The sequence below is a fragment of the Ascaphus truei genome, chromosome 1 (genome assembly GCF_040206685.1).
Source record: "Ascaphus truei isolate aAscTru1 chromosome 1, aAscTru1.hap1, whole genome shotgun sequence".
Taxonomy (NCBI): Eukaryota; Metazoa; Chordata; class Amphibia; order Anura; family Ascaphidae; genus Ascaphus; species Ascaphus truei.
The window spans coordinates 316,865,424-316,891,268 of record NC_134483.1 but is presented as its reverse complement, the minus strand read 5'-3'; the positions used below and the strand labels follow the sequence as shown (position 1 = coordinate 316,891,268).

Sequence of the window (25,845 nt, the reverse complement as noted above, 5' to 3'; positions counted from 1 at the left end):
TTAATGTAACAAGGTACTTTATCCCAATTATATGCCATCTGCATGAGATTGTGATTTTAGGGGGTGTATTAACACCCTAAGAGTAGTTTATGAGAAGTTACATGATGCATGAAATGTAATCCTTCCAACAAAATCTGCCATGCCTGAGAAGGTATAAACCTCCTTGATTAACAAGGTTGGAAACTGGACAACAAACGGTTACATGATGCAGATGGGGTGGGTGAGCGGGGTGGGTGAGCGGGGGGGGGGGGCAGATAATAGCACAGTGGGTACAAACAAACATTTCTGTGAGTTGATATACAGAGTTCAAAGACACCTATCTGGTCACTTCATTAGGTGTGAACACAGGAGTGTGAGGAAAATGCTCCTATTCACTGTGCAGCTTCCAGTGCTGGAGAACAGATCCGCTCCATTCTAATAAAGGAGACTAAAGTCCTCTATATCACATGGTTAGCAGCATATTGAATCAGGGTCAACGTGCCATATAACATATGTAATTAATTACATTTTACACGTGCTGATAGCATCATTATAACTTGCTTTGTTGCACATCCCTGCACAATGCTATTTTAGGCACAGTGATGTAACAAGCTATATTTTACATTACAATACCAAGCAGTAACCATACAATTTCGGATGGAAGAAAGCACAATGACTAGTAATGCTACTAATGGTGTTAATTCTCTATCAATTCTAAATGTAAAAATACCAATGCAAACAGTAAAAACAGTGACATCAAATCTAATCCTAACATCTCGGCTAAGAAACTTGCATTAGTGTGCAAGACACTCCATAAGTTACTGCACTAGCATTCTAAGTCATTCTTGAAGGGTAGACAGTCATTTCCAATATACTGTATTAACAGCTGCAACCCTTACTGTAGTTACATTTGTTTCATTTTTACATTTAAAAACATGCAGTATGGTCTAAAAAATAAATGCTGGGACTTACTGCTAGGCTCAGTTAAAATGTCACATACTGTATATAAAATATTATCCATTCTGATTGTATTCATCAGAAGAGCCACAGTCCTATTTCTTTGCCCTGTGCACTGGTTAATGTACAGTAGGTGTGCTGTGCGCTACTGTATATGTATTCTAGTAAACAGAGTGCTGTACTGCCGAGACAGTTGTATTAAGTGCAGACCCTTTAACTCGCCCTGTAAAAGAACAGCAACCCCACACACCCCATACACATCTCTGCATTCCAGAAGACAGCTGCCACTTCTTGGGTTTGCAGAATAACTAACGCTGCCACACACACAAAAAGAGCCATTGCACACTGTGAAGCCAGCAGGGACATTATTTTACACCTACCCCTTAATATCAGGTCAGATCCCAATCAGCAGATGGTCCAGATAAACAGATCCAAGGGGATAGGTTCCACCAGGATTATATCAATCCACAGAGCAGGTTGAAATCAAGTGGGGGGGAAGGAAGGGGGAAATGTGACAGTAGGATCAGTTGCATAGATATACAGCAGAGATTAAATGCAAACTGCCTATGCAGGGAAAAGTTGCTTTCTGTTCTTCTTCAATGCTTCACACCATCTGCAAACTCCAATCCCCATAGGAGTGACAGGCAGCTACCTAAACAGTGAGCGATGCAGCCCTGCCACACGCGCTTCAGAAATCCAGGCGGTTGCACAAGATACTGTATTGTCCCAGAAGTTGGAAACACTGATTGTGTGTGGATATGGATATATCAATATAGAGGCTGGGATGAGGAAGCAGGACAGCCCTCCGGTTTCAGATTTCACACAAGCAACTGGCAGCATCTATGCACACTACTGTATGTAACACTACTGTGGAGACTCTTTCATAGGACAGCTCGCTGTCACTGCTCAGCTATGTCTGGAAACCTAAATGACACTGCCATAGTATCTGTGCCAATCTTAGCTTAGCACTACAATATTACCAGATCTGAAGGTGAAGTTCCACTTATGCAGCAAAGAAAACCAAGAAGGCTAAAAAAACAAAAAAAAAAAAAAGCCCTTTATATGGTGCACTCTCTACTATGGGAATATATGTGGATATTTAATTACAGATACAAAAATCTAATTTTCTTATAGTGAAATTCCACTTAGCCAAGTGTAAAAATATACTTATTATTTTTCATCCTGTCCACACATTGCATGTTCACAGTGTGAGTGTGTGGTTGGGATGACACAAGTGGCAGTGTTCGAAGTGTGATGTTACTAGGGTTACAGAGCAATCCTGCACTTCTCTTTCTCTTTAAAATAACAAAAAAAAAGGATTTGCTAATAAAGCAGTAATGATCTCCATTCAATTAACACATACTGTATGTACTGTAATTTAAGCATGTTACTAAAACCATTTGAAAAATAGGATTAAAAGAAGAGCTCACTGCATATCTTCCTGTTTAATAGGAGGTGGGTGAAACTTTTGCCCAAGTTCCAGTTCGCAGAAAAGTCACAAATTTGTCAGTTTGCAATAAGTCAGCCAATGCAAATTTCCAAACAAGGGAATGATATATTTCCCTAAATTTGTTCATTACTAGTTTCACAGGTCTCACTACACTCTAAGGAAAGATTGCAAAGGCGATGAATATTTGTATGAGTAAAAATTTGAATTAAAGCACAGGTTTAATTTATTTTTTTACGTGCAAAAGTTAAAAAAAATCCCCAATATTCTTACAGATGTTGCAGATGTTATTGCTGCCACTATCGTATAATAACATGTTACCACTGGAGCAAGTTTAAACGCATAATCGTGTGATGGCCATTGTTTTCATGCGATTTGCACTGCACACAAATGGAGCCACAACACACCAAACCGTGCAATTTCAGGTGATAACAGGTGCAATAACATCTGCTACATCTACACCTTTGTACCCATTCCCAAATTAGCATGAACATTCATTAAGCAAACACGACAACATTGCACATCTCTACTGTTTAGCAAGTCTTTCTGAAAAGCAGACAAAGTACTACACGGTTTTTTAACGGCACTTTCACCACTGCTAAGAGGAGACCGAGTACCAGTCCTTTTTATTTACTAAACTACAGTTTCTGTTATGGAACAAGAGCCACATTTCTGACTCACCCCCCTCTCTCCTTTGCAGTTTCTGCCTGTCAGATTTTATTCCCAGCTGCATGGAGTCTGCAGACACATACTGTGCCTGCGTGGCTTGCAACAATGTTGCACTCCTTGCCTGCGAGCATGACATCAGTGAGCTGCTACAGCAGTCTCTGAGATCCTCACCAGAATGGACTAGTCTGCCCCCCCTCCTGTTTGTTCAGACATGGTCTGTCCCTAGACTATTCCTTTGCCCACACCGCACCTCACTTCCTCTTTTCAACCCTGGAGACAGTGAGTAAAGAACCTTTCTCTGTTTATAACCCTTGGTGAGGCCATCTCTTTTTACCGGTTTCTAACTAATAATCACCACTACACACCATCCACAAGTATCTGTACCCTGCTACCTTTTCCCAATAAAGTGGAGGAAATATTACAGGACTTGGAGTGATTTAAAAGGGAACTGTGTTAATGCTATCGGGAGCCATTCATACCAACGTGCCCTGGCTTCAGAATAGTAAAAAGAGGACCGTGTGCCTTGGGAAATACACACAGAGGAGCTGCTACCCACAGCCTTTATGCTAAAGGAACAAGCAGGCAGCCTACATAGCAAATAATCAGCAGTCTCTCACCACATTGCACAAGCACGTTGCTACACAGAGCCACAAGCCTCTACACAGCAAACTACCACAGCTTTATGCAAAGACAGTGAGCAGCCTTACTTTGCTAATAGTACACAGAGCAGCCTCTGCAACTGCACACAGTCTGCAGCTTTCACAGACAACCAGTAGCTCAAGCTGCGCAGCAGCCTTGCAACAGCAGTGCTCCTCTCACAATTACTAACTGCCTTTTTCTCTGCCTGAGTTCACCCGCTGCTCAGCCCCACAGTGAGGAGCCAACGGACACCTGTAAGTACAGCTACCCCAACGCTGCACGCTGCAGGACACCGCTCGGCATCATCTGAGACAGACGCCCATCGCTGACAAGGTAAAAGACCGCACGCCACACGCACTGGCAAAGGCCTACACACACCTACAGCATGGCAGAACTCAGAGCCTCACCAGACATCACGCAGGAAAGCGATCTCTCAGACACAGAGACCGCCGCGCAACTGCAACAGGCGCAGGCAGGCGCAAGGCCTAAACGGACAGTCACACTGACACAAAAGGCCCGCGAAAAATATGAGAGCGACATTGAAGCGCACCGCGCTAAATTAGAGTTGGCCTGGGAAACAACCACACTGGGAATACGCAATGTCACTAGTATTGGCAACTATGCGCAGCAGCTCGAGCAGGCAATAACGCAATTAAGGACTGATCACTCGCGTTATCAAGAGCTATCAGAGGCATACGTTACTTACCTGACCAGGGCCAACACCAGCGAAAGCCTGCAAGAAAGAGACTTACAGAGCAACATTGACCTGGCACGACACAGCCGCGTACGTACCACTATCACGGAGGCTGAGAGTAGGAGAAAGGACCTTTTGCTGGAAACCGCATCGCAGCGCTCAAGCACATCCAGACACTCATCAAGGTCAGCAAGATCAGCGCAGTCTAACGCGTCCAGCGCAAGCACAAACGCTACCAAGGCGAGAGCCGCTGCAGAGGCCGCACGTGCCCGGGCCGAATATGGTCGGAGAGAGGCAGCCGTAAGGGCAGAAAAGGCGCGCATAGAAGAGGAGGAGCAGGTCGCCGCCGCCGCCTCCGCTGCCAATGCCGCCGCCGCTGCTGCCGCCGCCGCTGCTACCACCGCCGCTGCCAATGCACGTAGAAAGGCCGAATTAGACGCGGATCTAGAGGCTCTAAGCAAAGAAGAAGACGCCGCTGCCGCCATAGCCCAAGCCGAAGTCCTAGAAGCAGCTGCGAGACAGGACGGCGGGGAGCTACCCTACAGACGGATTGCCTCAGAGGATCCAGCCCAACGCACTGAAGACTATGTAAGGAGCCTCTTCAGTGTAAACACCAGCGCACCATCTCAACACGGAGGGAGCGACACCACAGACAACGAAGACTCGCTAGGACCACGAGGAGAAGACGCTGCTCCGTCAATGGCACACGCTGCCTGGGATAGCCACAGCCGCAACAGTGATCCACACGCCAGAGCGCACACGGATGCACCACAACAGGCTCGTAATCCAGGTACACCCACGCGGGAGAAAACAGCCCCTCACACTGGCCGGCAGTCATCACGCGTCCACGCCAAGGAAGAGGCGACCGCAAAGACCGTCCCAGCAACTACCTCAGAACGGGGCAAACGCGCCGACGTCTCAGGTCTGACAGACATAGCCAAGTACATGATCCGGCGCGACTTGGTGCACGCAGGACTCATCAGCTTCGACGACCGCCCTGAGAACTACCGGACGTGGAAGTTCACGTTCAAAGACGCAATCGACAGCTTGGACTTCTCAGCAAGGGAAGAGCTCAACCTGTTAGTTAAGTTCTTGGGGAACGTATCCAGGGAGCAAGCGCAGAGACTTCGGACGGCAAACGCACATCAACCCCAAGTAGGTCTGGACCTAGTGTGGGAAAGGCTAGAAGAGACCTATGGCAGCCCTGAAGCAGTCGAGGATTCACTCTTCAAAAGAATCGAGAGCTTCCCCAAGATCACGAGTAAAGACTACTCGAAGTTACGAGATCTTGGAGACCTGCTGCAAGAACTGGAGTCCGCAAGGAAAGACCATTCCTTAATAGGTCTCAACGCCCTAGACTCAGCTCGTGGAGTGAGACCCATCCTGGAGAAGCTACCCTTCAACCTCCAAGAAAGGTGGCTTTCACAAGGTTCCAAATACAAAAGGGAGAAGCAGGTTGTCTTCCCCCCATTCTCATTCTTCGTGAGCTTCATCTGCGAAGCGGCAAAGACAAGAAACGACCCCAGCTTCGTCTTAGGGGCGCAAACCACATCCAGCGTTAGCCACCCGAGGAACGAAAGGTCAACAGCAAGGTGCAAGGACTCCAGAACACCCATCTCGGTCCACAGGACGGACGTGCCCCCTACGACCCACGCGAGTCCCAGCCAGACGGCCGACAGGGACAAAAAACCAAGGGACCTTAACAAAGAATGCCCTATCCACAAAAAGCCGCATCCACTTAACAAGTGCTTCGGATTCAGGATGAAACCCATAGAGGAGCGAAAGAACCTACTCAGGGAATGGGGAGCCTGTTTCAAATGTTGTGCTTCCACAACTCATTTATTCAAGGACTGCAAAGAAGCTATGAAATGCACAGAGTGCGATAGCGACAGGCACATAGCCGCTCTACACCCGGAAGCTATGAAGCCCAAAGCAGGCAAAGCCCCTAACCCTCCGACAAAGCAGGGCGGGGAGGAAGAAGTGGGAGACACACCCCCCCGACGTCAGTAGCATCCAAATGCACAGAAGTATGCGGAGAAGGAAACGACGGTAGATCTTGCTCTAAAATATGTCTGGTAGCAGTGCACCCAGAGGGACAACCCCAAAGAGCCAAACGGATGTATGCAATCATCGACGACCAGAGCAACCGATCGCTGGTCAGGTCAGAATTCTTCGATATGTTCGGTATACAAGACAGTACTTCTCCTTACACTCTCAGAACGTGCGCAGGGCGAATGGAGACTACAGGGAGAAGAGTGAATGGCTACACCATATGCTCAATAGACGGCAAAGTGAGCATGCCCCTCCCCACGCTCATCGAGTGCAATCACATGGCCGAAGATAGGACTGAGATCCCCACGCCAGACGTGGCGCGACACCATCCCCATCTAAAAACCATTGCCGATCATATCCCACCACTAGACGAAGATGCCCAGATCCTGCTGCTACTTGGCAGAGACATCATGAGAGCACACAAGATCCGCGAACAGCGAAATGGGGACCACAACGGCCCAAGCGCTCAAAGGCTCGATCTAGGATGGGTGGTAGTTGGAGAAGTATGCATAGACAGGATACGAGGACCCGACAACGTAGGCACCCTACATACGAACTTGTTGGAGAACGGTCGTATATCCCACTTCAAACCTTGTCCGAATCACTTTCAGGTCCACGAGAAGCTCGAGACTAAAAGGAACTATGGAGACGCGCCTGTAGCAAGAAAATACCCCAACGACCTAGGGAGTACAGTGTTCCAGACAACAAAGGACGACGACAAACAGGCGCCATCAATGGAAGACAAAGAATTCTTGAGGTTAATGGATAAGGAGCTCTTCAAGGACGAATTGGGCAGTTGGGTGGCCCCACTACCTTTCCGCTCGCCAAGAAGACGCCTCCCAAACAACAGAGACCATGCTATGTCTAGGCTCTCTTCGCTCCGCCGCAACCTACAAAGGAAACCGGAGACCAAGGAACACTTTGTGGCCTTCATGCAAAAAATCTTCCACAGTGGCCATGCAGAGTCGGCGCCCCCACTGAAAGAAGGCGAAGAATGCTGGTACCTCCCGTCGTTTGGCGTCTACCACCCCCAGAAACCTGGCCAAATCCGAGTGGTATTCGACTCCAGCGCCCAGCATCAGGGAGTCTCCCTAAACGATGTTCTCCTCACCGGGCCGGATCTGACAAACAGTCTTCTGGGAGTGCTGATCCGCTTCCGCAAGGAACCTATCGCCGTAACCGCAGACATTCAACAGATGTTCCACTGCTTCCTTGTGCGAGAAGACAACCGTAACTACCTAAGATTCCTGTGGTACCAAGATGACGACATAGAAAAAGAAATCACGGAGTTCCGCATGAAAGTACATGTCTTCGGGAACAGCCCATCACCTGCAGTGGCAGCCTACGGCCTCAGAAGAACGGCCCAAGACGGAGAAGCAGAGTTCGGGAAAGACGCCAGGAGCTTCGTCGAAAGAGACTTCTATGTGGACGACGGATTAAAATCAGTTCCCACCGAAGATGAAGCCGTAGATCTACTCAAGAGGACACAAAAGATGTTAGCAAAGGCCAACCTAAGGTTGCACAAAATAGCTTCCAACAGTGCCACAGTGATGAAGGCGTTCCACGCAGATGATCAAGCACCAGATCTCAAGAATTTGGATCTGGGGACCGACACGCCTCCCATACAGCGGAGCCTGGGGATAAGCTGGAATCTTAAAACAGACACCTTTACGTTCCAGGTAGCCATCGAAGAAAAACCCTTCACACGTCGCGGAGTCCTGTCCACCGTTAACAGTCTCTACGACCCGCTAGGATTCGTGGCTCCTGTCACTATACAAGGGAAGTCCCTCCTCAGAGAAATGTCCTTCGAAAAACAAGAATGGGACACCCCACTACCTCCAGAAAAACGGAAAGAGTGGGAAACGTGGAAACACTCCTTGAAGGCCCTCGAGCAACTTCAAATCCCACGCCCCTATTCACCTATATCTCTCACCGCCGCACACATCAAAGAGCTTTGCGTGTTCTCAGATGCCTCTACCAAAGCTATAGCAGCGGTGGCCTACCTAAAAACCACGGACGTGGATGGAAGTTGCCACATCAGGTTCATCCTTGGCAAAGCTAAGCTGGCGCCACAACCTGACCATACTATACCCAGACTCGAGCTGTGTGGTGCAGTGCTAGCAGTAGAACTGGCGGAGCTTATCGAGAATGAGATGGACAGCAAACCAGATGCCGTCAAACTCTACACAGATAGCAAGGTGGTACTGGGATACATCTACAATAAGAAAAGGAGATTCTATGTATACGTAGCTAACCGCGTAGAAAGAATCAGGAAGTCAACCCAACCAGAACAATGGCACCACGTGCCCACAGAGCAAAATCCCGCAGATCACGCCACCAGATCAGTACCCGCATCTCAACTGCAGAATACGTCGTGGCTCACAGGACCAATGTTTCTTGCGCAGCCTGCGGAAACGCTACCAACCCCAGTTGACGATTTTGAACTCGTGGATCCCGAAAAGGATACGGAGATAAGGCCCCCACAAGTATCTGTGGTACTCACCAATGTATCGCACAAAAACGCATTCGGATCACATCGATTCCAACGCTTCTCAAAGTGGACGGCCCTTCTGCGAACAGTAGCCCATCTCGGGCATATAGCCTCCTCCTTCCGCCAGACACCAGACGGTAAAACTACCGGTTGCCACGGCTGGCACATCTGCAAAGAGCTGCGCACCGTAGAGGAAATTACAAAGGCTAAGGAAACTGTTCTGAGTCATGTTCAAAGGGAAACATATGCGGAAGAGATCAATTGCATTCGCGGAAAGAAGAGTGTTAACAAAAACAGTCCACTTTGGAAGTTGAATCCCTTCATCGACAACGACGGCCTCATGAGAGTAGGAGGCCGCCTCAATAAGTCCCAACTGAGCAGGGAGGAAAGCAACCCTCTTATCATCCCTGGCCGGCATCACATCGCCACTTTGTTGGTGCGCCACTACCACGAACAAGTCATGCATCAGGGACGACACTTCACCGAAGGCGCCATTAGGGCGGCGGGCATTTGGGTCGTTGGCATGAAAAGGTGCGTGGCCAGTAATCTCCACAAATGCGTTAGGTGCCGAATGCTGAGAGGCAAAAGCCAAGACCAAAGGATGGCGGATCTACCTGTCGACAGACTTAATACAGAACCCCCCTTTACCTATGTAGGACTTGATGTATTTGGGCCCTGGATGGTCATCTCGCGTAGAACTAGGGGCGGACTAGCAAACAGCAAACGATGGGCGGTACTCTTCACCTGCATGAGCACACGAGCTATACACATCGAGGTTATAGAATCTATGGATGCTTCAAGCTTCATAAATGCCCTCAGAAGGTTCTTTGCCGTCAGAGGACCAGTTAAACAAATACGCTCCGATTGTGGCACCAATTTCGTTGGAGCATGCAAGGAATTACAAATGGACACTAAAGACAATAGAAACAATAGTATCCAAAGATACCTGCGCGACCAAGAGTGCACGTGGACATTCAACCCCCCTCACTCCTCTCACATGGGCGGAGCATGGGAACGCATGATCGGAGTGGTTCGGCGTATCTTGGATTCTATAATGCTAAAAACCGATCTGACTCGACTCACTCACGAAGTGCTAACCACATTCATGGCCGAAATATCAGCAATAGTCAATGCTAGACCCTTGATCCCAGTGTCAACAGATCCAGAATCGCCAAGTATTCTGACACCAGCAATGCTGTTAACCCAGAAAGTAGGGAACATCTCCACACCAGTCGAAAACTTCCATTCTAAGGATATGTACAAACGACAGTGGAGACAGGTGCAGTACTTGGCCAACACATTTTGGGACCGCTGGAGACGCGAGTATCTGGTGACACTTCAAGAACGCCACAAATGGCAAACAGTAAAACCAGATATCCAAGTGGGGGATGTGGTCTTGTTGAAAGATAAACAGGTGGCAAGAAATGAATGGCCCATGGGACTTATAATAAGAACTATCCCAAGCGAAGACGAAAGGGTTCGCAAAGTGGAAGTACGAGTGGCCCAGAATGGGATCGTTAAAACCTTCCTAAGACCCATTACAGAGACTATCCTTCTAATGCCCAAATCGGACTGTGATGGGGAAAAACTGGTTACCAGTGCCGTGGACTTTTAAGAGACATTGTGGTGCATCAAGCTAACCAAGAGCTACGCACCCACCTGGCTTCCCTTACTGGAAGGCCTGGCCAAAGGACTTTGATGCCAGTGGTACCAGCCGGTATCACATTGCTATGGAAATATGGAGCTTTGCAGTATATTGTTATGTTGTATGTATTGCACATATGTTCCACATAGCTTGCCATATAGTGGTATCTACAGATACCAGACGGGGAGTGTTATGGAACAAGAGCCACATTTCTGACTCACCCCCCTCTCTCCTTTGCAGTTTCTGCCTGTCAGATTTTATTCCCAGCTGCATGGAGTCTGCAGACACATACTGTGCCTGCGTGGCTTGCAACAATGTTGCACTCCTTGCCTGCGAGCATGACATCAGTGAGCTGCTACAGCAGTCTCTGAGATCCTCACCAGAATGGACTAGTCTGCCCCCCCTCCTGTTTGTTCAGACATGGTCTGTCCCTAGACTATTCCTTTGCCCACACCGCACCTCACTTCCTCTTTTCAACCCTGGAGACAGTGAGTAAAGAACCTTTCTCTGTTTATAACCCTTGGTGAGGCCATCTCTTTTTACCGGTTTCTAACTAATAATCACCACTACACACCATCCACAAGTATCTGTACCCTGCTACCTTTTCCCAATAAAGTGGAGGAAATATTACAGGACTTGGAGTGATTTAAAAGGGAACTGTGTTAATGCTATCGGGAGCCATTCATACCAACGTGCCCTGGCTTCAGAATAGTTTCCCTATTGTTTTCAGCAACAATTGATTGCTATTAAAGTCTCTCCATTTAAGTTCCTACGGGCGCAATCAAAATGTAGACTAGAAAAACAGAGGTCTTCCCCATTATTTACCAAAATAGGGTTCTTGAAATTAGGAACAATACCTTTTTCTTTTTAACCAGTTGTCATTTTGAAACATTCCAGTTGTTCTATGTCTCAAAGCTATATGTATTTAAAAAAAATAATGCTCTGTTTGCCAGGGCTACTCACTTATTATTCACAGAGGTCCACTGTCTGCCAACCAATATTTATAGGTTTCAGACAATCAGGCCCACATCTTCCCTCCTTTTTTCACTCCAATTTTGCCTGCACACTAAAGAGGACAAAGCTAGACTGATTGTCTTCTTCGGTGGCATACTGTAGTAAGCAGATTTGAGGTCTCTATATGGACCCAATTCTTCCTCTTGAGTAGATCAGCTTTATGCCCTTTTCCACCTCCCACCTACTTCTTCTTATAAAAAAAATGTGGGAGCTAATTTGTATTGCAATGTATTGTATCCACTCTTGCATCAATTGTGTAACAATCCACCAACAACCTTTAGCATGTTTTCCTTTCCCACGGAAGGGATTTTTCTGTTGGTGTTTTTATTGCATTAAACAGCAGGGTTGAATCAATAATAAGACGCTTTATATAGTTGAATTCATTCAAAACATTAAAAAATACATGCAGTATATGAAAGCATGTTCAACTGCAGAGAAAAATGAATTGTCGCAATGAAACAATGATAGCTATAAAAATCATATTGTTTAATTGCCGCACAACATTGTTCTGCTAACTTAGAGCTCCTATAAAAATCCTCCACCAGCTCAGACATGTTACTATTCAAATAATTTCAATTCCATTTAGATGCAGGACAAATAACTTTTGCCAATGTAAGATGAGTCCTACAAGTAAGGTCAAAAGTTTGGAAAGACTTTTGTTCAGCGTATGCTGTAACTCACCCCCCATCCCATTAGTATTGCCTCTAGAATTACACCACCTTCCATATCATCACACGTGGGATACAGTAGGTCATGTTGTGGCCCATATTTACTAAGCGGTGCTAAGACATAAGACACCATGTGGCTCATTTACTTGAATGAAGATATTACAAAGTATTGTAGTACTTTAATGGGCTATACAGTGTCTTCCGGCGCCAGAAGGTGTCTGAGAACATAGTCATCATATTTACTGAAGGTGCTAAGAAAGAAAAGAATTCCCTTATGGGGCACTAAGAAACACCCTACCATGTATAAAATATAAACTTTTAATGATTAGATTAAAATATAAGTGTTTGAGATAGGACAACAATAAAAGGACAAACAAACAAGGTTTAAAAACAGAGAGTACAGCGCAAGTGTTAATGTGCATAATAATAATAGCATTGGGTCTATTTGTAGTGAATAATTTTAGCACTGCCTATAAGTCAAGCACAGAACTAATTCTCCTGGTAATAGTCTGAAAATATTAAAATCGCCCGATGAAGCTTTAGTGGTGAAACGTGTGTCGGGTTCGTTTGACGTCAGCTAACGAGCAATGTCGGCTTATCGGAGAGGCAAGGGCATCCTGGTAGTCAGAGCGTTTCGGAGGCTGCAGCCGTGGGCAGCAAGAACGCTCTGACATATATACACACACAAGTGTTATACTGTTGCTTTAAGTACTGTTCCAATTTAGGCATCATTCAAGTCTGTCAAAGCTGTGTCAAGCTATTTACCGGACTGGACACTTTAGGGGCTCTTTACCTTAAGTGTCACTCTGTGTTTCACCCAACTAAAGAGGCAATCTTTGTCCTATTTAGTGGTGGGAGGTAACTATACCTGTCCACCAATCTGGGTTAATAGGTGCAGGAATAGAGACTCAGTACCAATCCTTCTCTTTCCTTACAAAACTGTCAAACTAATAGGTAGACAGGCTATAATAGGGAACTGTTTCAGACATCTTCTCATCCTGTTACCAAATAGCTACAGATACCAAATATAGCTACAAGTCATCATATTAACAGACCACTGAGTTGGAGGTACAATATTGTATCCAATTTTAACACTATAAGGACAGCATTGAGTCAGTAGATGCAGTAATACTTACAGTATATATTTAGCATCCGTCCTTTAAAAGCAATAGTTCACTATATCTGTTACTAAATGATAACAAATTGTGTAAAGGCAGGATATTACTACTTTCACCCTATTACCAGTGGAATTAGTTCTGTGCTTGACTTATAGGCAGTGCGAATATAATTCACTACAAATAGACCCATTTAAAGTCAATATTATTATTATTATTATTAAGCACATTAACGCTCTTGCGCCATACTCTCCGTTTTTCAACCTTGTTTGCTTGTCCTTTTGTTGTTGTCCTATCGCAAACACTTATATTTTAATCTAATCATTAAAAGTTTATATTTTATACACTGTAGGGTGTCTCTTAGTGCCGCATAAGGGGATTCTTTTCTTTCTTTGTCATTATACAATCATTTCCCCTGCAAGCACCACCCCACTTCAGCTGTTTGGGATTCCACTTTTATTAAAACACCATTCCACGCCCTCTCGTGATGTTGGAGCAAAGTTAAACCACGGCTTCAAAAGCGTACTTCTGTGTTTACCATTCAGTAAATATGGCCTGATATGTTTTGTAAGCTGAATTGATGTAGCCCTAGCTATGTGGGTACAGTAAATCAGGCATATATATATATATATATATATAATCAAAAAATAAGTACTGATACCTCTACATATATATATATATATATATATATATATATATATATATATATATATATAATATATATATTGCAAAATGATCTTTAAATACCTTTTGTGTCACTGTAGTCATGTGCCATATACCATATACTTGTTTTTTGTGGAGCATAAGAAATAATGATCTGTTATTTCATAATGAATGAACATGCTTATTTTAAATAGGTATACATTTCAACAAAGAATTACAGGGTGCTGACATTTTTAAGAGAACTTGTATTCACTGCATTTTGGGGGAAAAATAAATAATAAATATTTTTGGGAGTGGGGAGGTTGCGTGCTCTTTGCAAATAACAATAGAAAACCCTATATTGTAAGGAAGAACTTAATGTGAGTTATGATCCTACTGTGCAAGTTACAATATTAGATTTTTAATTAGGAGTGTCAGTCCCACTTAGATGTTAGCAGATTTGGGAGAGGGAGTATTCTTTCCCCCCCTCATGAACAGCTCCTGTAAGCTGCAGACAGTTGTGTTGCTTGTATCTCTGTTTCATGTGTAGCCATGCATCCCCTGGCTACTAATTTCTCTGCCTAACATGTAAGTCCTGGTACCAGCGGAGGCAGTGTTAGGGTTAAATCTGCCCTTGCTGTAGTAAGCAGCTCCCTTGAGTGACAGGGGTGGTGGTTTATGGCCTGGGTACTGCCCATACGGGGCTGAAACCGGGAAGCCCCTCCCCTGGTACCAAAAAGGAGCTGCGGTTCCAAATTTAGTGTGTGTGTGGAAGTGTGGAGTCAGGGCTCTGGTTCACCTCCTAGCCCCTCCCTCAGGGGAGTGGGATCACCTACCCCATACTCTACCAGGGAGTATGGGAATCAGGGATAGACCTTTGGGGTCTCAAGCCCTGAGGGGTTGAGTCCAGGTACCAAGTAAAGAGCGAGGTGACACTCCGCTGGGTTATCTAGGGTCCAGTGGGGGATAATCTCTCTTGCTGCAGAGAAGAGAGTGTACGGATTTATGCTGTATATGTTGGTATGCCGTTGCTGTACAATAAATAATAAAGAACAAGTTACTATTTTATACTCCTGCCTGAGGCTGCAGTTCTTCAGGGAGAGGGTGAGAGTGTTTTCCACAGGAGACTGCAACTATCTATGATAGGCCCTGTGGGAATGGAGACACTGTAACACCGAGAAAAGAACTAACCAAGCACCAAAAGCCTGCCCTGTCTATTCCCAACAATATTGGTGGATGCTCAGGGCCTTCTGTGAGCCTAACAGGTAGCACCAACACCAGGTAACATCAGTGAATCTCTCTTAGGTTGGGGGAACATGTGTTACACATGTAAGAAACATGCTAATCAAGAGTCTTATATTAGATGCATTTTTCTAGCAAGAGAGGTTTAGGTAAGGGGCTTAAGTAAAATAGCAAACAATGTCAGTCTCAGAAATGAATGCATGTCTATATAAGTATATGTAGTATAACTCTATACCATCGCTCTATCCCAATATTCCCTAAACTGCAAGCTCAGTCCAAAATGCCCAACGCGCTTTATCTGTGTATCGACTTCTTCTTGGGTAATGTCATACTGTACTGCACCGACACACTTTATTCGAGCAAATACCCAGTATGTACCTGGCAGATACCTGGAATGCGCCGCTCCTCACCTCTGACAAGCCCCGTTGCGTTTGCCTTCCCAGCCTGGGTTCATGCCTGGCTGACGGGCGGCTGATCTGTTAAATGATAATGATTAGGATTTAATAGGCTGCAATGCTTCGCGTGTCTACCAGATGGCATAAATTCATGAATTGTAATGCATTATATATATATATACTGTGCAGTTTTGCAGCCAGCGGGAATAAAATGCTTCAATCCCTGCTTGGAAAATACCTCAATGCACTCGGGCAGAAAACAGTCACAAACCTCAATACACCCGGGTATACCCGAATTCGTGGGACTAGCCGAGCTCGAATAAAGTGTGTCGCCAGTGTATGTCTCTCTGCAGTCAATCTTTATATCCTGTATCATCACAGCCTTAATATATTCAGTTGTTTAGTTCTAGCAATTGGTCCAATAGCTATTTCTCCTATGCTTGTTAATTCTTATTGCCGGTCGAAATTGTCAGAAAGTTGATTTTAAACAATCTGGCATTTGATCAAAGATACTGCATTGATTGTTTTAGAATAGCTCATGTAATTTACAAAGTTTTATACATTGGTGTTTAAAATCACAATAATACATTTTAACTAAATGTAATACATATTTAAATACAATACATTTTAAAATATTAAGAAAAACAATAACAGTAATAGTAAATTATATGAATCCATACCTAAACTGTCTCTTTCTAATGTTTATATACAAAGAATTTATGTTTCAGCTAAAAAACAAAAGAGAAAACAAGTTAATTTAAATCTGAGAGATAAAACAAGTCCAAAAAATGTTTTTACTGTATGACTCTGGATAATTATACTTTCTTACATGTAGAAAAATACACGTATAAAATAATATATTTTATATATGAAATGCAAAAATATGAAAACGTAAAGGATGCAAAAATACCAAAATGCAAAAATGGCAAAAAATGCAAAGAGAGGGACAGAAATACAGTCGGAAGTGCTAATATTGAACCATGAGGTTTAGATATATAAAAATATATAATTACTTTTTAAAATTGTTCTATAAAACAATGTTTTTTTTAAAAGTTTTAAAATGGTAGAAAACATATGTAGATATACATGAAATGTTGATGTACACTGCCGACACACTTAATTGCAGTGCGGCCAGATCCGCAAGCAGGGAGATTTCCCGGCTTGCTAGTGGCCGCCCCATGATGCGGTCACGCGTCTTCGGGAGCCTGCGCCCCCTGCACGCGCGTCCAGGGCTCCCCGAGGGAGCCCTGGTGTCCCGCGATGTGGGGGACGGCGGCAGGGGGTTCCGGGGGACCCGGCGGACCCGGCAGCGGTAGGGAGAGCGCCCCGATCGGAGGGCGCTCTTCCGCTGCTTCGGCGCGCGCCCGTCACCCTCGGGCGCGCGCCAGGCTACTGCTGCGGCCAAGAACGGGCAAATGCTCGAATAAACTTGGCCGCAGCAGTAGCTTATCAGAGCTATATTTAAAATATCATGTGAGGAAGGCGTTCAGATCAAAGTCCACATTCAGTCCTAAAGGTCTCAAAGTTTTAAGTTTGTGGATCCATAGGCTCTCTCTTTGGGAAATAGATTGTACTCTCTGCTTTTTACCAGCGGGGAAAGTGTGAGTTGTCCCTTTCCACCCTGTGTTGTTTGTCAATGAAAGTAAAATGTAATGCACCATATTGCATGTATCTGTGCTTTCTTTTCTACATGAGGTTTTTGAAGGTGTAGCCACTTCGGAGGACACTGGTCCATGGAGTCGCAGTATAAGTGATATCAGTGTTTATTTGTATTCACTGGGTTATTGCACGGTTATATTTCACGGTTATATCTATATTCATTTTGCGCCACAAAAAAACAGGTTGTTTAGTTTAGTGTGTTTTGCGGTTTGGGATACCGCAGGTGTTTAGGCAGCATTTGAGTTTGTTTACAATTATCAATATTATATCTTGCGCCTTGTTTTGTTCACATTAAATCCCAGGTATCAAGGCAAACCAGAAGCAAACATGCCGCAAATTGCTTCATTTTCGTTTTGCGTCTGCTCCAAGTTTTGCGCCGTTTGGGAAGTGATAATAGGAGGAGTTTCTTGACGCAGGGATATGTATCAAGTGGAGCAATTCCCTACAGTAGATATTTGGAGCTTGTTTTTTGGAGATTCTTACATTTGGTGCTGAACAAAAAGGTTAGGGCCATATCGGAGCTGGCGGATTGAACTGACGCAACTTTGCTTCATTATATTGATGCAAACTTCGATACATCTCATTATACTATTGCTCAAAGGAAAACCTCCCCTAATTGCTCCAAAACTACTGCTCACATTTGTAACTGATATAAGTGGAGCAAAACTGACACAAGGCATCTTGATACTGTACATTGATGTAAGACTGATGCTGACTGAGTCAAACGTGTGCAATACTTCAAATTTGCACCATCTGCAACGCTTAATACATGTCTCCTCTATCAGCAATACTCCAAAGTGGTCATTCAGAACGTTATTGGCCAAAAACTTTCATTGATGTCAATTGGAATTTGGGGCCAATAAAGGCCCCAATGTCCTCTATGGAGTAAATTGAAATACCCTCTAAAGCCCAGAGGTCCACAAATCTCAGATATTGACTTAACAAGGTGTTAACTAAGCACTTAACAAGGCGTTAACTTAACAGTATTTTTAAAGCTCACTATCGTAGTGTTCAGTGCAGCTTTAAGTCATAACAAACCCGTTAATAGATGTATGCAAAAGAGCTGTACCCTCTAATAACATCTATCCACAGAGCTCCGTTGTACTTAAAGCAAGGATTTAACAATGTGTTTGTTAGGTCCTAATTAAACCATACATAAAGGTGGGGTTGGGTCCATCCAGACCCTGAAATATGGGATTTGAAGGAGTGGTGATAGGAGTCTCCCCTTTCTCTATTTTATCAGAGTCACAATTGCTAATTAATAAATCCCAAGTAACGACACCTTTAGGTAAGACAAACCGAACATGAGTCATGTTATTTCAAGCTAATACGTGGCAGTGCTAACTTAACATGCTGTTAAGCCTATGCTAATGAGGACACTAACAGCTGTTGTTTTTGCATATAATTAGCTTTGTGGATTCACGTTAACTTCAGGGAGCACAAAGTCCATTACTGATTTTGATAACAGCATGTTATAAGACCTGAATTAATGGAGCTCTGTGGATCTGGGCATACGTAAGTGTTTTTAGGGAAGGGCAAGTAAATTGTGTGAATGGATCTAGAAAACAAAACAATAAATCTAAAAGTTGTTCAGCAATACACAACACAGCATTCTCTTTGTTTAGACTGTAATAGGAAACAACAACACCACATTTCTGTAAACAACTCTATCTTTAAAAATCTGAAATTCTTCTGGTTCATAGAAAGATCGATTTTGATCCAGGATAGGTGTCATTAAAGCAGGAATCTGTACTGCTTGATATTTTTTTTTCTTACCTGAACTGGGGTCTGTCTCCCTGATCTTATCTATGGTCCCCCAACCTCCAGGCACCCCCTGCACCCAGTTCCCACGGTACATGCAACGGGCAAAAATATTTCCCCACCGGACACAAAATGGCAACGGGGTCAAGCTTGGGCGGCTGGCCAATAGAAAGCTGTGACATCATCAGGAAAAGATGTTGCACCTTTCTATTTGTGACCCTGCGGCCATATTTGTTGTTTTTATGTCAAACACCAACACAAAAACTACGAAAAGTTCGGAACCCGGTTGGAAGGAAGGAATATTGGGGGCATTGCTGCTTTACACTGGAATTGTTGTCATTCGTTAGGAGAAAGGACTATCATCCTCTGGGTTCACATCCTAGTATTTGACTGAATTTTGTTACTTTATTAGCTCTCTGCATGAGTTATCACCTCAACAAAACACAAAGCTAGACTTTGTATTATTGTTACAGACTATGAAATCATAAAGCACGTGACAAAGTACAATACAGTAGAGGAGTATATTATAGATACATATACAGAACTTCTAGGACAGTATCATCTTTACCATCTGTTTCATAACTTAAAATTTAACCTAAAAGCTCTTGACCTTTGGTCTGAAAGTGATCTTGAGAATGGTTCTGTGGCGTACACTAGAGAACATATAACATACACTGCTTCGCAAGAAGAAACATGATGACATGCGCTAGGAGAATGTTCACTGTTGTGGACATCTTTAAGGAATCATTTGAGCAATAGAGCAGCAGCAGCAAATGAACATCCACTAACTTATTATAACATTTTGAGGTCTTCTACAGTACAATGCAATAATTAAAACAAACTCATGTATTTACAAAGCTTTACATAGACTCAGATCAAACTATTATTCTACTATACTGTAGATAGAATAAGATTGATGTGGAGAAAGCAATTCATCATAATACTGTACTTTGTTTGTTCATATAATTGGCTAGTTGCTCAATAAAAAAGAATGGTTAATTGCTGAATATTTACATTGAGGATGCTCTCTCAGCACAAAATCAGGAACCAATTTCTGTGCAGCTTCTCCCCCTTGGAAACTGCCATGCAAAGCAAAGCCACAGAAATGTGCGATCAACATCACACCCAAGAATTGTATGCGTTGAAGGAAAGCAATAATTGTAAAGTACTATACGATCAATTTAGATTGATAGTCTTTTATATAAGCTAGTTCCAATAATCAGAGTCTGTGGTGTACTCTGCATACTAACTAAATATGTCTTAAAAGCCAACTTCCTACTTTTGTGTTTGTGTATTCAGGATCATTCACCTTGTGCAAGTGTCCCTCCATGCTATAAATCTTTCTACTCTTCCCTTCAACATTTCACAGAAAACTCATGTGGATGGAGGAATACAAAAAGAGTGGGTCTGGATGTATGACCATTATAATCAAAGCTAATATTAAAACAAATACAATGTATAAAATCAATTAAACCATTTAAATATATATATATATATATATATATATATATATATATATATATATATATAAATGAGCTCCTTACCAGGCAGACTGGGTGTGCTGTCTCTTCCTTGCTTTGTGGGCCTGGGACTCTGGATCTGCCTGGTAAGGAGCTCATTTATACCTACTGTCTACTGTATATTGGATAAGCACCTACTTTACTGCAATATGTGTGTGCCATCTGTCTTTTCTTTTTTTTAATATATATATGTGTGTGTGTGTGTGTGTGTGTGTGTGTGTGTGTGTGTGTGTGTGTGTGTGTGTGTGTGTGTGTTTAGCCCCCTTTCCCCCTTGTCTAGAGACGATACTGTGGTGCTTTACCTGGATGGCTTACAGGAAACCTGATTCTCTGCTGAAGGGAGCCTGGTGTGACCTATTCACTTACAAACATACAGTGCCTCCACTTGGAAGGGATCCGCACTCAGAGGGATAGCCCCTTCCAAGACAATGTACCCAGTAATTACACACAGGTTATGGTACTGTATAACAGTATTTTATGAACACTCTATTAGCATAACAGATAACACAACGCATATAATATATGTATATACCCCCGGGGTATATCCACCGCACTTGGGGTGCAAGAGCACCAGAGCCCTAGTGTCCTTCCCTCAACGTTAATCCCACCCAAGTATGAGGCATAGCGCTAGCCTCTGAATAGTTGGTGCACTTTAGTTGAGGTACCCGGTGCGGCCGACTAGCAACGAGGATCCACTGATCCAGCAAAGTTGTTGTCCTTTAAGAGTCTCTGAAAACACTGTGGGTATCTGGTCCCAGACCACAGGTCACAATCACCGTGCGGCATTTCTACTGTGTCCCTGACACTAAGCAGTAACATGGGGAAGCATCCCTATCTAGGGGCTCTCCCTGAAGCAACCACAAGCTTACTTTGATTGGGACCTATCTGGGACCTAAGGGGTTAATCCAGCCTAGTTTGAGTGTCACTGACACTCGGACCCTACCTTCATCTTCTTGGTCCTGGCTTCAACTGCCTTCCTCGTGCTCCTAGGGCGCCAAATGTAACAACTCTCCTCAGAGAATCTTAGCAGCCCTATTGGCTGATCTGCGCTACGTTATCGGATCGCCCCAGGGGATCCTGGGATATGTAGTTCCCCTGCGGAGCAATATCTAAGATGGCCACCACTCTATGTCTGGGACTGTACATGACAACGGCCCCTGTAATGGCCAATGCAGCTATCAGTAATGGCCACTCGTGGTCGTAATTTACTGCGCATGTGTGATCCTCCAATGCGCATGCCCTGCCTGGGCATTCGCTGTGTAGCTCTGGGGCAACGGAGCTCCCTCCTCTGCTCTCCCGCTGATCGCCGCAATCGCCAACACACCGCAGCCCCAAACGGAGATATCCCAATAGCTGTCCCACTCCCACAGCCCAGAGGTAAGAGGGGGACTTGGCTACACATACATATATGATACACATTAGGGTTGAAACATGTCTGTGAATGGTTTCTCTGGATTTGCATCTGATTCCCATGCTGTGCTTTAAATCTGTGTTAACAGCAAGCATTAGCTTATATGGGCTCCATGTAACAATGGTTTTTCAGGCAAAAGTTGACACAGTGTGCCCATTTACATGTCATTTCCCAGAATCCCTTGCTGCAGTGGAAGCACTGTATGCTGGGGATAATGGTGATAGGCAGGGTTGCAGACTTGCCTAAGACATGTGAATGGGCTCACAAGTTATCTTTTTATTTGCTATATGCAATACGGTGGAGGTTTCTTGTTGCCTTGTTCACCCACCATAAACTAAAACGTGATGGTATACATATATACATATACAGTATACAGTATATATATATATATATATATAGGTGTCTGTACCGTGTTAGCTGAGTTTAATAATAAAAAATGAATAGACGTTACCGTTCTGTGGCTAACGAAATGCTTTTATTTGTGCAAGCTTTCGAGATACACTGATCTCTTCTTCGGCGGTGTTACTGACCATTTAACACCTTTAAAAAATAGAAACGGGGGCAGAGCACTGTGTAGCTATCTAGGAGTCTGTTGTGATCCGTTTGGTTAATAAATAATTTCATATTTTTCTATACTGGCCTCCTCCAATTTGTTGGCAGTGCTCTGCCCCTGTTTCTATTTTTGCTTGTCCACATCATGGGCAGAATCAGCACGCTGTTCGAAACCTGCACCCCATAATGGGGCCTGTATCTCCTGAAGTAGGGGGTCCTCGGTCCTGAAACCAACGCGGGTCAGCTCCGGAGACCCCCTGTACATATACACTATAATTAAAATTTATATTTAAAAAATAATTAACAAACATCAATACACGACCCCCTCCCGCCCTCCTCCCTAACACATACAGTACAATAATGTGCAAAATTACTGTTATCCAGATATGGATAATAGATTATTTGCCCATTATTAAACACTGCATTAGCATACCTAAATAAAGTCAATAAAAACTGCAGCCAGCTAATCCAATGAATACAAGCAGTAACAACATTAACAATGAATTAATTAAACCATTAACCAATGAAACCAATTAATTCCTAAACCAACTCAAAATGAATAGTAACACTAACCAATCAAACCAATTAATTACAACAACATTAATGAATGTAACATTAAAAGGCAAAGAAATACATTCAAACAATCTCTGAAAGAACCATAAAACGCATTAGCCAACATAATACAACATTAACTACAAACGAACACCAATCGCAAACATTTTATTACATTAAGCAGGAAAAATACAAACAATTACATCCACATAAGAAACTGACATTAAAAAAACCAAGAGCAATACCAAGCCACAAATGCCCCCCAAATATTGTAATAATAATGTATTAATCTGTACCCTAAAGTGGTACAGATTCATATATTATCAGTCAATGTGCCTCCCCCAAAAAATCAACAATCACATCCAATGAACAAACCTGTAAAAAAAGACATTTACAAACATGTAATATATTACTTACCATTAGAAGCGGTGGCCCTCCGACTCCCGGGGTAACAGGAAGCTCACGTACCTTGAAAGCATCCAACAGCATCCGATGCCATCCGCCATGAAGATCTGGATCAGGTACCCCAATCTTCTTTTTTCTTTCTTTAATCACCTTTTTCTATCTTCATCTGTAACCATTTCTTGTTCTTCTTTATCTTCTTTCTTCATCTGTCAATCCCAAATACCCCATGTTAAATCCCAGCCGATGCTGTCTCGTCGGCTTCTTGGGCTCAAATGAGGCGTCACGGCCTTAAATATGGCTTGTGACGTCACATTTAGCCTCAAAATGGTTAACAGCCACCTGATTTGCGCTCTTAAAACAACTTATCACTGCTTAGTGCATAGCCCCCACAGTGTGTACTATAAATATGTGCTAGTTAGCTTATTCCCATGATCTGTTATTTATATTATTTGTTATTTATATGATATGTATTACTACTGTGAAGCGCTACAGTATGTACATTTATGGCGCTATATAAATAAAGAAATACAATACATACAATACAATACATTTAACACCTTAAATCATAAATCGCATACAGCACAGGGGGGAGGGATAGACTCCAGTCAGATACATTCCAAGATGCACTGTTTTTAAGTAAAACCCTTTCTTGCTTTATCCATTGTAACACGCTGGAAGAAGTGATCAGTGTATCTCGAAAGCTCGTAACAGAACACTTGCCTTGGAAAATCTGGGGCAATCTCCCAGTAATGCTGCAATGTTTCTGTGACATTGAATTAATACAGCGGGGTCCCTGACAGTCCCATTCAGTTTAAATGGGACAGGCACGTACCTCTGCTGTGTTAATCTGATGGGCCATTAGTCTGTCTGCAGAAATGTCGCAGAAATGTTGCAGCATTACTGGGAGATTGCCCTAGATTTTCCAAGGCAAGTGTTCGGATACTCGTGGCTGCATCTGTACATTGTATTCAGAAGGATGCATGTGTTAAAAGCAGTGTGAATATAATAATCACCAGACAGACAGAAAGGGGAGTGAAGATGTCCACACAGTAACATCTGCTTAATCGGTGCCGTCGGTGTCCCAATGCGGTTTGTCACTAGAGCATGTGACTTCATCAGGAGTTCACTGACAGACATTCTATTGGCTTTAAAAAGTAAAAAAAGGATAGTACAAGGCGGTAAATAAATATAACCCTACACTTTACATTGTATATACAGTATATACAGAGAACCAGTTTGAACAATAACAACTAAAATCCAATCAAAAATATATTAGCACTAATGATATGTACTTAAAATGGAACAGACATTAAGTGTACACTTTTTTACAGCAATACTGTATACATCATAATAAAAAATAAGGCATATATATATATAACAGTTAATACAGTAATAACAAATATAAAATTACAGTATATCATGAATATCATGAATAATACATGATGATAAATAATATATAGTGAAATAATAAATAGAAAAAACGAATGGCGCACAGCCAGGGAGCCAGGTGTGGAATAAAAAAACTTTTCCTTTATTGCAGCATGGTGAGAGACAAAATCACCCCCTTAGGGGACACAGACAGGGACCTCCTACGCGTTTCGGACCAACGGGTCCTTTATCAAGGAGTATGGGATATGCTTAGAATGGGCACCTTAAATACCTAGTACTTAATAGGCAAATTACAGAAATCTGTGTAAAATTATGTCGCGGGCCCACTGCGCATGCAGTATATATATATATAGAGCAAATTAGAACTGAAAAGGCGGAAAGGAAAATAAATGATTAAATACTGTAACTACATACGTAATGATAGGATCAGAATATAATTCTGGGAACAGAATGCCAAAGGGATAGCAATCAATCAAATGTGTGTGACCCCTTTTTTGTTCATATATATATATATATATATATGAACAAAAAAGGGGTCACACACATTTGATTGATTGCTATCCCTTTGGCATTCTGTTCCCAGAATTATATTCTGATCCTATCATTACGTATGTAGTTACAGTATTTAATCATTTATTTTCCTTTCCGCCTTTTCATTTCTAATTTAGATACACACTTAATCACTTTTTTGGTGCTAATCATTTTTTCTTTTTTGTCTGCTTATCTAACCCCTTTTTTATTAGACTCAATACACAGACCTTCTAATTTCCCATATGCTTTTTTCTGCAATATGATGAAATCATTCAAGGAAAGAATGATGAGAAGGAAAGAATTTGTTTTCTTATTTGTGGGAGACACCATTGTTAGAACGAAGCAAAATGTACTGTAGAGATTAAAAATAATTTCACCTCTCTTACTATTACTAAATCAGGAGATGAGACCTAACC

The 25,845-nt window shown here is 43.2% G+C and overlaps 1 protein-coding gene across 3 annotated transcripts in view; it reads right to left on the bottom strand.

Annotated features, from left to right (window-relative positions):
* The window catches only part of ARHGAP24 (Rho GTPase activating protein 24), a 1,092,414-nt gene that overhangs the window by 669,335 nt on the left and 397,234 nt on the right, over positions 1-25,845 (bottom strand). Inside the window, exon 1 of one of the 3 annotated variants that reach the window (XM_075605756.1) lies at positions 1,317-1,666. The exons of the other annotated variants lie outside the window; for them this stretch is intronic. The gene's annotated coding sequence lies outside the window, so the exon portion shown is untranslated. Of the gene's footprint in view, positions 1-1,316; positions 1,667-25,845 lie in introns of those variants that run through there. 3 annotated transcript variants of the gene reach the window in all.